The sequence below is a fragment of the Cardiocondyla obscurior genome, linkage group LG02, assembly GCF_019399895.1.
Source record: "Cardiocondyla obscurior isolate alpha-2009 linkage group LG02, Cobs3.1, whole genome shotgun sequence".
Classification (NCBI taxonomy): domain Eukaryota; kingdom Metazoa; phylum Arthropoda; class Insecta; order Hymenoptera; family Formicidae; genus Cardiocondyla; species Cardiocondyla obscurior.
The window spans coordinates 8,819,245-8,832,590 of record NC_091865.1 but is presented as its reverse complement, the minus strand read 5'-3'; the positions used below and the strand labels follow the sequence as shown (position 1 = coordinate 8,832,590).

Below are 13,346 nucleotides of genomic sequence, written 5' to 3'. Positions count from 1 at the left end.
TTCAGTCCATTTCGTTGAAGACATTGGAATCTTTTATTATACTATATAGGAGAGCTTGTTCGTTATCAAACAAAATTCTGAACGTCGGAACTATGCGTTTTCTTCGCTAGTACTCCCCTTTGTGCCTGTAGGGTACAAATTAACACTAGTTCTGCGATAAAGAGATTTAATGCAGTTCAAACGAATGCAAAGCAGAAATGTAAAATGATTTAGATTTATCTCCTTACAATTTATGTAATTATTTCTTTACGAAGCTTACACCCGAAGTATAAAGATAATTAACGTAACTACGGAATAAATTTCTAATTTATGCTATCTTCTTAGTGCATTTATAGCATCCGTTACAGCATGCGGAATAACGGAGAAAATGCCGTGTAACGCGAGATAATTAGGAAACGAAAGCCGAACGAGCAAACGATGCCTATTATAATTTCAGAATAAATTTAAAACAGTTAATTGCCCAGGCATATACGTAATCGAATCAACGAACCAATTTTATATGTGTTTATAAAAACGTATATATGGTCACTATTTATTTAACATTCTAATCATTACCGTCGTATGAGACATACATTTACTTCGCGTAGCGATTTTTAATCCTTTCTTGGAAATTTTTTACATTGACATTTCCACTGAATATTTTAACGTCGAAAACTTTGCGTCAATTTTATAAAGCGTGAAGTGGGATAGAAATGAAATACAAGCATTCCAATCATTGTGGGTTTTGATGGATGAAAATGCATAAAATACATTTATTCTATCGATTGCACATGCTGACCCGCAGTAACAGCTTCATACTCAATTAATTTAGAATGAGATAGGATTATATTGAATCTATGCAAATATTGATTAAAAAGGAAAAAAGAAAAAAAAAAGAAAAAGAATTTTCAAGGATATGAGAAACCGTTTAATATTTAATCTCACTTTTTACCCGTTGTCAGTATATTAAAATATGAAAAAGGAAGTCTTATATAACTGCACAGTTTTAAACATACAAATCTGAGAACGTTTGTAGATGAAAGTTTAGATATTTGAGAAATTTCAATTTGTGATATTCGTATTCAGAACAAGCTAATATTATTTTTGGAATTATAACGTTGCCTGCTTTACATTCTATGCTTTAGGTATTTCACGCTCGTAATAGGATCGAACGCATTGGAGCTCGAGTCTGAAAATGTTATTATGTAAATGTCTTTAATTATTTTACACGCAGTTTAATGTAGACCAAGGAATTTTTTTTTTTAATCTCTTATTTCAAGTTTGTAATCGCGTGATAAACGACGGTGAACGTGGAGACGATCGGGACCCGTCTTCTCGCGGCGATTCTATTGGCGTTAGCGAAAGTTCTCCGGGGCTCATCGAATTTATGAAAAATCGGAACCGCGTTGAAATCGGATGTTTTCATGCTGCTGCGTTCTGTGAAAAGAAAAGAGAGACGTCGGGCGCAGTTCTTCCATGTAAATCACGCCGGGAAAACTGGACGACAGCCAGGCGCCGCTCACACATCACGACGCGCCGCGCCACCCATCACTGCGCACCGTGTTCAGTCATCGCTTCACGCGCTCCTTGAATGAATACATTAGTCGAGAAAATGGTCGTACCGCCGCCGGAAATCTTAAGTGAGTGATGGCAATCACTTAGAAACACGGCAGCATCATTTGTCGGTCCATTAAATTTTCCGTGCTGCAAGAAAATTCTAAACGACGCAGTGAGAATTAATAAAAGCGACATTGGAGAGACTGCAGCGTAATAGTAATGAAAAAGATACAAATTGCTATTACTTTTAGTGCTTTGTTTTTCAGATTTCGTTTTTAATTTTTTTTTTTTTTTTTCGCGAAAAATCTTCTTTTTAGATTATCGTTGAATTTTATGGAAATAACGCATACGTGCTTTGTTCTGGATTAGTATTATAATTATTTCTTGAGGAAACACGAGTCGAATTTGAAATGTTCGCATTTTATCTTTTAGTTTATAAAATCGAAAGCAATTAAACGAAATAGACAAGTATTTTTAATATGTAATGATCTTTAAGCTGCGTGTATAATTAGCATTTCCGATTATCTTCTTGTGTGAAAGCTTTCCTCGCAACTTTCCGGCAGCTTTCAACAATCTTATCGGATACTTTTAACGGCACAATCGTGACAACTGTATTGGGAAGTAGCGACGGCTTCCTGAAAACCGGAAGCGGTTCGGCCGCAGGGCAAATTGAACATCGCGGTTAAACGCAGACACCGCAACGGGTGACATGTGTAGAGTAAATCGCGAGCCGCCGCTAGCAGTCACGATCGATATCGGTGCTTTCGATATCGCGAGGGCAATTTCCATATGCACGAGAACTTTTCTGTACAGTTACGTTTATTAAAAATGGAAATAGTTAACGTTGATCCATAACTGATATGTCAAAAAAGCAACTAGTACTTGATATATGAATAAAAATATATGTAGAGTCAATATGCAGGCTGCCCGCGTCATAATAAAATATAAAAAGAACTTAAATATTAAACATATATACCTAAACATTTTATTTATAACTTCTATTAAAAAAAAAAGTTTATTAAATTTTTAATTACGTGAGAAAAAAAAATTCGCGAATAATGCAACATTACTGCACATCGAAAATTTAAATTAACGAGGTACAATAAAATTCGTGTTAAATACATAACCGCGAAAATTCTTTTAAAATAGTTAAATTATTCTAAAATTAATAAAACGTATCGTGAGATAGAACAAGAAGAGCGAAGGGTAGTCGTGCAATTTTACGTGTCGTGAAAAATGTGAAAAGTTTACGCGAGCTTCGCGATTGTTGGTGTAGTTTTCGAGTTACTCGCATATCGACGGTTATAAAGCTAGGTTTGTGCCAGCATCGTTGCGTGAAAATCCATCGGTAATTCTAGCTAGCGTCACTAAAGGAGATCGCCTCGTGCCTTGAGAGAACGCGCTCTATTTTCCATCAAGCAAAGTGATCCACTCAATTTTATCGGCGACTCGATAATGCCGGCAATGCTGGATTGAGCTAGGCGCTTTATCGATTATTTAAAATCTTGTTAATTGCCGGCGTTCGATCGGGGGAGTAGTACGGATAAGTGAGCTTTCGCTGAGCTTGCAGACTGTCGCCATCTGACGAAAAATAACGGAACGTTTTTAAACATGGATTTCAAAAATTTTACTGCTTAATTATAACATAACTCGAGAGCTACTTAGTTGTAGCTTCTTCTTTTTAACGTATTATTTTTTATTATTTTATTTTATTAAATATATTACAAAAGAAGTTTGAGATCGACTAAGTCTTTTTTGAATGTATTTAACATCGAGTACTTTTTAACGGATAAAATAAAAAGTAAAAAATATAAAGAAAAATTTTATTACGCTTCACGTTTGCATCTAAAAGCTGAGATTTAGAAAGTAATGTAATTGTACAAAGTACTGTTCATTGATTTCATGTTACTTACATTTATTGTCTTACGGGATTAAGAGAAAGTTTTTGGGTAAATCTCGAAATTAATTAGAATTGACTTCACCTAATCCCACATTAAATCCTATACTTAATTATACTAATTACACGCTTAGCTGTACTAATCACTAATTGATTTAATTATAAATTAAAATGCTTAGAAACGTAAAAGAATTTAATGTCTGCTTAGTAATCTTTAACTTTTGAAGCTCAATTTACGTCATAAATTTATTTAAAAACTATTTACATATTATTAATTAATCAAAAATAAAATTGAGATGTACGTATCCCTTCAGAGTATTTTAAAGAGATAACATTTCGCGTTTAAATACTAATTTGTAACCGCCCGTAAAAAAGATTTATGAAAACATTCAAAGCATTTTCGCGTAGTCGCAGAACGACCGTGAAACGCACAACTTTCGTTAAAGTATCAGGCTATCTCGCCGAAATAGAAAATCAAGATACATCCGAAAAGTTCAGAAGTTACATTCTGAAGACTTGTGGAAAGTATAAATGAGCTAAACGAATAATCTCGCCCACCGTTTTCCTATTCCGCAACTTCTATTCACTTTCTTTTTTTCCCCCCACATCCCCCTTCAACTTTCTACATTCGCGAATCCAAGCATGCTGATTTATGGGTCTCACACCATCCCTTGGCTACTGGAAATAGTTTCGATTTGTTAGCCACGCCTTCTCCACGACACATAATTTTGTTTAGGATATTGCATGTCGATGGAAAAATATCGAGAGACGAAAGAACAATAGACAGATAAATGAGACGTTTCCTAAACAAAGTATTAACGTATTTAATTAGCCAAACGTATATAAATGAAATAGGTTTATGTAGGTATACCACGTATATATGTATATATATAATTCTGTACATAATCTACTCGACGAAACTTAGCGATCAAGATTTCTGAGCAATTAATCTAAGGCCAATTTACCGTTCGTGACGTCTCCGTTATTTGATCGCATTTACTTCAATCAACGGTAAAGCTCCACGTACATCAAATTAATTTCTTCGAAATATTTTATATTGTAATTATATATTTTATGAACTGCATTGAAATATTAGTTAATTTTGATTTAAAAGATTATATAATATATTTATACGTATACAAATATTAAATAACAATTTTAGCATCGAAATAATATGTATATTTAAATATTTTCGTATTTAATATAGTAAATTTTCGTGAAATTAAAATTTCGTGAAATTAATTGGTTTGAATATCGAACAAGTTATACGAGGCGTAATTAAAACTGCTTTTCACGCGCGTTTTATACATTTTTTTTTCTTGTTCGTTTATAATGTATGCCATCTAATAGCTGCAAGTATTTAGTGAAGTTTCTGAATGATCGCTCGACATTCGATCTACTGGAATCAGAATGCCATAGTAGGAAGCAGCGTGTTACAAGTGCTTAGCATACCGTTTGAAACGCCGATCGAAGAGCTTCGGAATTATTTGCCTTAGTGTTCCTTTGTTCACGTCCTTATTAAGAATCCTTTAGTCGACAACGTTACTTTAAGAAATGGTTGACAAAAGAAGGTACGAAGATAAAAAGAAAAAGAAACGTTAAAAAAAATGTAATAAAAATATTTTTATATATCGTAAGACCTTTTCTTTGAATATATCGACTTCTATTAATTTTTAAATAAGACGCGTCTTATTAAATAAATAAATACAACAGTTAAAGAACAAAAATTAGAAATTTTTTTTATTAAAATTTATATATGCCATATATTTCAATAAAAATATATTCCGAAAAAGAGAGTACAAACTGAAAGATACGTTTAACAAATAAAAATTGAGCAGATATTTTTATATTACTTGTTATATTTATAAGTACGACTTCAATTGATATTAATAACTGCCACTAATTTTCTCGTGTTTTAATCTAATCGTCTAATTTTTATCATTTTTTTTACTATTTATTTAAAGTTAATATTATATATTGTAATTTAAGCCTTATTAAAATTATTAAATTATAGAAACATATAAAAATATGTCACCAATGTTAATTATAACATAAAAAAAATTGCGCTTATTTTGAAGTGTAATTGGAAAAACCGTACATTTTATACGCGAAAGCTGACGGTCAGCTCTGCTTACTACAGATATTTTCTGCAAGAGATTTACGCTGTTTTTCAAATCTGCAGAAAATATGATTGCGAAAAGAGTTGCCAATTTTTACGAATCAAGCTTTATGAGACCTATGTCACCATGTCTGAATTTTATCGTCCCGGGATAACTTCGCGATCAATTGGTGGATTTCACCGTTGACTTACCGGCGACATTCGTACGAAGGCTACACTGACCCCTTCTTCAGCAAGTTCAAGCCATTCCAACAAACGACATCCCCTTATCGCGCGCTATTCCGTAGATTGATGCGGCTACATCGTTCGCTTCGGTACGGAGTTCAGATTGGTGTGCGTCATCGATTAGTAATTTGGGATGCGGACTTTTAGTCTTCCGAGCTTAATCTTTTTACTTATTCGCCTTTCTTGTAGACGTTTTTGATAACCAAATCTTTGCCGTTTAAACGTTTACCGATTAAACGCGAAACTATCAAACGCTTTTTCGTAAAATTTGTAATTATGATTCTAAAACAATTTTAATAATTTTTTTATTATTAAAATACAAAAATTTTAAGGGTAATTTTTTTTTTTTTTTTAAAGATACGTTAGTTGCTTTTGACATTGAAGGGAAAAAAATACTAATTACATTACTGATAAACGCTCGTTATTAATTTATTATCGTTAGGTATTAAATTATAAAATAGAAACATTGAGCTTTAAATGAGATGTGATAGAAATGTCAATGTCTCACTAGTTTTTCCTAGTATAAAAACAATACTCATCTATTAGCAACGGACGTCTGACCTGAAATCCGTAAATAAGTTTCCCAATGTGGAAAACCTAAAGTGTTCCTTGCAAAAATAATCGCTAAATTTGTGTTAAATCGAAGAAGTAACTTAACACAATGGATTACTTGATTACAGAAATAAAAAAAGTACGTGATACTAGAGTCTAGTTACGACCAGCGGAAATTTTCTATTCCAGCTGCGTCGGCCACTTTTATCTCTCTTTCTTCAGAAGATCTCTTATTCACGAGTTATTTTACCATCCTGGAAAATAGTTATAGGAATTTTCTTTGAACTTTATTTCTAAGAAATTTTAAACAAAAACATTTCTTTTTAAAGCAAATTTCTACAAATTTTATTATTACATCTCGTAAATTCATCTTTTATCTTTATCTTATGGCGTAATTTGTATCGTGTCATATATTTAAAGATAGCGTCGTGTTGTTTTATACTGTGCATATGTAACGCGCTACGATACTCCAGGAAGCACGCGTCGCGTAACATGTCCGGCATATCTTTTACGAATAATATAAAATGGGAGTATCATCCGCTTCAAGCAAATTCCGACTATCGCGGGTAAAGTAATATAACCTTTCCCCCCTTTTCTAACAACGTGGATCAATCACGGTAGCACTTGCCATTTTCGATCGTCCATCAAGTAGAAGTTTCAATCGTACCGGGACTATAATCAGACAGGTACTATCGCAATGAACTTCTCCACGTATATCGATACGATTCCGGATTTCGTTTCCGATGCCATCTCACTGCCGAGAACATTTAATCAATCCCGTCGTTGCCCGGTAGGTCTGTCGAATGCGTCATTTGAACGGACTACTCGGTACACAGAGGGATTCTCTCTGGATGAAGCCGTTCGTCACTCAATAAAAGGGAGGGAAATCAGGTCGAACCGTTAATGGAGCTTTTCAGCGATCTCGCGGTGCTTCGCCCTGGCCAATTCTTAACAATCAATTTTTGCCAATCAAAAGATACGGCTAACCGTCCCGCAGATGAACTTCACTTTCCTTCCTGATGAAAGCTTCGTATTGTTATTTCAATAACATCGATTTCTTTTCCCCCCTCAATAAGTAGAACCCCAGCGTAGCTTTGAAAAAATATTGCGGCGTTGCGACGCGACGAATGAATCCCGGGGAATAATTGCGGATAACTGCGCGGGGAATTTATCCACCGGAGTACAGCTAGAATAAATATTACTTCCGCTATTTACGAATATTATTTATTTAGTACTTGCATATTGGATGTTTAAAAATGAAGAGCTCGTACGCGCAACATTATTTAAATAAACTTTATTAAAAATTAATTTTTTTTTTTAAATAAAAATTATATATGAGTAATGCTCAAAATATGTCGGATCGAGGATGCAACTAGGTGCATATCAAAATGCAATCAACACTCAAAGTCAAATGCGTTTAAATTCCTACTTTCTTCGGCTTGTTAATTAAACTTGTAATAAGTTTGCCAACTCGAGGTAATAAGTTGACTTGCAGTATATCAAATGTACATATACATATATATGTATATGATATGTATATGTACGTTTGATGTATATCGTATGTATGTTGCAACAAAATTTGAAATTGACGGTACGCACAATGTAAAACGATTGTCGACATATTGCAGAATGGAAATCAATATAAACGGATACAAACTGTTTCCTAAAGAGAATTGTGTTTAATTAGAGTTGCAACGAATAACTTTTGACGATTATTTGTTGCATAACAATTGCAACAATTTTAACGAGTTACGTATGTAACAGTTGTACTCGTAATAGCGTTACGTGCATGCAGAAAAATGATATCGCCACATACATATTGAATATCAGAACCAAGAGTTGGTTTCAAAGGTCCTGCCCTCCTTTTCTTAAAAGAACAAACAGATAGAGGGCCAAATGGAAAGAAAGTCAAAGTAGGTCATGCCTAGAGCACGCGTTATTTGGTTCGAAGATGAAAGGGACGCGGAGGCAATATTCTATAGCAATACTCATTTGATACCATTACGTATTACATGTCCGTCTCTACGTAAAGGGGGAAAATACGCTTTGTAGCGCGAGGCGACACGAGAGAAGAGGTGCGAGAAAGAAAAAAAGTACCGTCATTTGGCCGATGTAACAAAGTAAATTGTTCGGGACGCGATGATCGAATCAAGGATGGTTCGCACAAAAAAAAAAAAATAGATATATACATATATCTCAAAGAGAATGCATTTAGATTGGGCACGTAACAAAGGCCATTCAATAAAGTGATTCAGCGTGAAATCTCGTAAGCCGAGTGCATGCGTTATGGTTTTCAGCGATTCGATACGAGCTATGATGCTTGAAGCACCCTTATGAATATTTGATGTCGATACCGTTATGTCGGATTGTCTGGGTATCCCATTACAACGCGGCAGACATACTCAACTATACTTTCGCAAATGACTGTATGCATAATAAAAAGAACCGTTTGTGCTTTCGATTTCGTTCACATTATACAAAATGCATCATTTATTGAACGAAGTTTTTACGTATATAAGAATAATTAAAAAAAAAAAAAATTTTTATATTAAAATTATAATAATATTAATTATTTATTTTAATAGCGTATTAAAAAAAGATAGGCACTTATATTCATAAAGATATTATTTCAGCGTAACATTACGCGCGAGATTATTTCATAATTTAAATCGTTTTTATATTTTTTATGACCTCTATTTAAAAAATCTCTGCCTCCAAAAAAAAAAGAAAAAAAAGAAGAACGTAACAACGTATACGCAGTATACGTCGATAAACAAAGCTGTTTCTTTTTCTACAAACAAATTTTTCAAAATAAATATTTAACTATTAAACTTGCGCTTCTGAAACTACTATTGATGCTTTTTGCCGGCATCATATTCCGCTACATTTCCGAAGGAGACTACCGTGCATGCATAATGCATGCATAATAAAACAGCAGTTTGTAACTGTAATCTTGGCATTAGCTTCTATAATATGGATAATCTTTCGCATAATGTCTTGTTTACTTCAATTTTTCCGTAGGAAAGGTCGAATTAGATATTTCACGGGGCGTTGCGGTATATTCGCGGTGTATCGAAGTTGCTTCCGCGACCGAACAAACGAGCAAACAATGTTTGCAAAGCCAGCCAGTTAATTCTCTATCTGTAATTGATGAGTAAACAATCACTTAGCGGAAATTCGCAGCACTTCAAGCTATTCATATACGTTCTCTCTGTTTGCGATGTAATATCACGGTCTCTCGCTCGCAAAGACGGCCGCTAACGGCACTCTCGTGGAATTCCAGGGTGCGGAAATGTAGTCAAAGTAATTCAATATACCGTCACCGCCGCTCTTTCATCTACCGGCCAGTCCATTTATGGACGGGAAACCGACGTTCCCGTCTATAGTTGACATTTATTTAGACGAAATATTGTTTAAAATCGTTTTTACTCGCGAGATACCCGGAAGCTCTTTTGTAAATGTCCTTGATGATATCGATCGAGGTGACGGAATTTTTCCAGATGAAAGCTATCGCAAAGGCATTCGGTTACAATTTTTAATATTGCAATACTCTTTCCCTCGATTCATCAGCGCGAAACGAAAGAATCTTTCGCCATCCAATTTTATGAAATTGTCGGGATACATTTATCGTTGAAGTTTGCTTTCTAGACGTTCGCGTACAAGTTCGATACGCGGCAAAAAGTTTTCGTGCATTTTCCTGATAGTGTAAATGTTTTCCACCGAGTGTGCAGTAACAATGAGCTATTTCTAAACTTCGATAAATTCAAAGATATTAAATTTGGTTTAAGTAGCGCGCTAATGTGATTAAAAGTACGCCAAGCAGCTAAGTTTTAAATTATACATGAAACTTTTCTACGAAAGTTTCTGCAGCAAAAGCACATAAATATTGTGTTGACGAGCAGCCGGTTAAATTCCTATAAAATTTCAACACTAGGTTCTGCAAAAGGTATATCTCAAATAATATATTACTTCGAGTCAAACGGTATGTGTAATATATGTATAATATAATATTTTAATTCTGTCCCGAATATGAAGTGAAATCTATTCTATACTGATTTTCTTATTAATTATTTCGTCAACAAGCGATTACTTGTTATTTCTCTTCCGTTGGCTGTGCGAACGTTGTTAATTCTGCAATAACAGTGGAGAATCTCTCGTTCATAACGAGCGAATTATTTCATCAGAATTCAATTTACACATATGTGTGCGTATGCATGTGTGTACGTGTGCATTGTACTTATTGCGATTGCAAATTTCTGTGCATCTGCACATGTTGTGTTGAAGATGAACTCGAATGGCATGCATATATTTGAAAAGATAAATGGCAAAAAATGAAAAAAAAAAACGAAGAACAAAGCTATATCGCACCTTTCTCGTTTATTCCCTTTTTTTTCAAATATGGAACTACGATCGTTAATAACGTGCGAATATATTTCGATATCGAATTCCATCGAGGGGTCTTCAACTTTTCTAGGTATGGCAGGATCGTAAACTCCATCATTTCTGCGGTATTTCAGAATTTTTTCTGAAGAAATCTGACGATAAACATTATTTCTGAGACTATATATTTGTTGTAAAATATATATTGCTCATCGATAGAATTTTATTAACGTACTTACGTACAAACTAATGAACGGCAAACAGCACAAAATAGAAACTTACATAATTGCTAAATTAATATTCATACAAATAGTTGAATAAACTGTTATTACTGTATTGCACTGCAATTATTTTCGCTAAGCTGTAGGAAACTGTTTGTCGCAATTAAGAATATCTTCAGTTTCACGATTTAATTCCGCGATAAATCTAAATATTTCGCATATTAATACAATTTCCCATTCTCGTAATTTTCACATCAAGTCTTGCGGCGGAACTCAAAGTAGACGTGTAGCCGCGCGCTGCTAAAGAACACGTTCGTGTTTTACGTGATATGTTAACGAAAACATACAACAGGTTCGGATGACTGAGCCAGACAAAACCCATTCGAATAATTACTTTACTTTCGCACGTGGGGTGGTAACACATACCGCGAGCGAGACTTATCCTTTATAGCGAGACTCCTAATTACAGGACAAAGAACGAAGTACGATACTGAACTCTCTTATTCTCTATTCAGTATGAATCCAAACAAAATTACGTACACTCTCTTCTTTCGCTGCCGCATGGTAACACAATCACGTACGACGATGGACTTAATTAGAACTTTGCGCAGCACTAGATACGTCAATTCAATAAAATTCTTGAATCAGAAGTCCCCCGAGTTTAAGATAATGTAATTTGATTATAGAATTTTTTTAATTCGATGTTAAAGGTCGACCCTGCAGCGTTATATATTATTCAATGGCTATTAAAGTTCTTTAAACGTGAAATGAAATTAACTAGTTAATAATACATTGTTTTGGTAATACATTTAGTTAAATTTAATTAAAACCTCGATTAAAACGATCAGTATTTTTGGAGATATTAAAAGTTTTTTCTTTTTTTTAATTTGGAAACATAATAAATTTTAATATTTGTATGTATTAATAAATTACATGTATATTAGGAATAGTATCAGTTTAATCTAAAATGTATTTAAAGCGATTAGAATTCATGGACTTGGCAAGAAAATATGGCTTATTAGAAATGTAATTAAATATTATCTTACTTCACATTAATAATATTTCTTGATCGACATACAGAATTAAACTTTACTTGAAGTTTTAATGGTATTCGACTTTAGAAATAGTAGAAACTTCAGTCTTTGAAATGCAATGTATACGTATACACAGTATAATATCTCTAACTTCACACATTTTTTTTTTATAGTTACTTTATTAAAATATAAAGTCTTAATAAAATTTGAATTTATTTTTATGGCATTAATAAAATTTAAATGATCATAAAACGTTATAATTAATCTTAGATTTTAATCTCAATTTTTGATCGATAGTATTTTCAGTTTCATATAAATTTTATCGAACAGCATCTTTAAATGTCTCTTTGCAGTTTTAACGGAATTACTTTAGACTGTTAAGTAGTTTGCCGTCGGTCGTGTCGGACAAAATTCTTTCGACATCTTTTGATGCCGATGCTGCTGCTTATTACATTAACATAAGAATGGATGTGCATTTACGGATGAAGAGAGTTGGTGGAATCGAGTCCGGGTTACTGGCGCCTACTTGGCCGAGTTACATTTGCATATCCTGAAGAGAGAAAGTTCTTAAAAAGGGATTACTGACGGGAGAAGATACGAGAATAATCGGCAGTGTAAAGTGTTTGTTCTTGCGATACTCCTCACGAGAATCTGTATCGATTAGCGGCATCTTCCGTTTAGGACATATAGTAATATATTCAGGGCATGTATGTGCGAAATTACCTAGTCCACGTGAATACAATTACCTATTAATCGATTATCGATGCTCCTATCTCGTCTTTCGTTACCGATGATAATTAATTCAATTATAAATATTGATAATATATATCTAAAATTAACGATCGTGCACGTAATTTTTTTTTTTTACATGTAAAAAAAAAGAGTAGCAACGAATTTGGCGAAACAGCTAAAAATTTAAATAAAAAAATAAATGCTGTTTTAATTAGATAAATATAAATGCCCCATCGTGAAAATATAGTTGCCACGATATACTAATTTCCTTGCCCGTGTCGCAGATTCTGTCCAACGTAATAATTGTTTTCTTTCCGCATGAAGGGGCAACGTCGTTGTCTCCACCTTGCACTATACAGTTGCTTATTGCATCAACACTCAGTGAACAATTTTAACAAACGGGAAGCGGAGCAAACATTTTTACTTTTAAAAAGGAGTGCAAAAGTATATTTCGTTTAATAGAAATATAATTGTAATTAATTTATGTTTAATTAATAATTTATTTTCTCACACCAAATAATATTCACGTCTACATAATAAAATAATTATTACTATTAATTAAAATACTTTTGCTGCATATACTTTACGATACTTTGTGCTTGCATAAAAATTATTAATTATTATTTATTATAAATAGTTTTTCGGCAAAA

General features: G+C 33.5%; 1 protein-coding gene across 9 annotated transcripts in view; it reads left to right on the top strand.

Moving 5' to 3' along the window:
• Nmdar2 (NMDA receptor 2) overlaps window positions 1–13,346 on the top strand; it is a 154,781-nt gene that overhangs the window by 85,624 nt on the left and 55,811 nt on the right. The gene's annotated exons all lie outside the window — the stretch shown is intronic.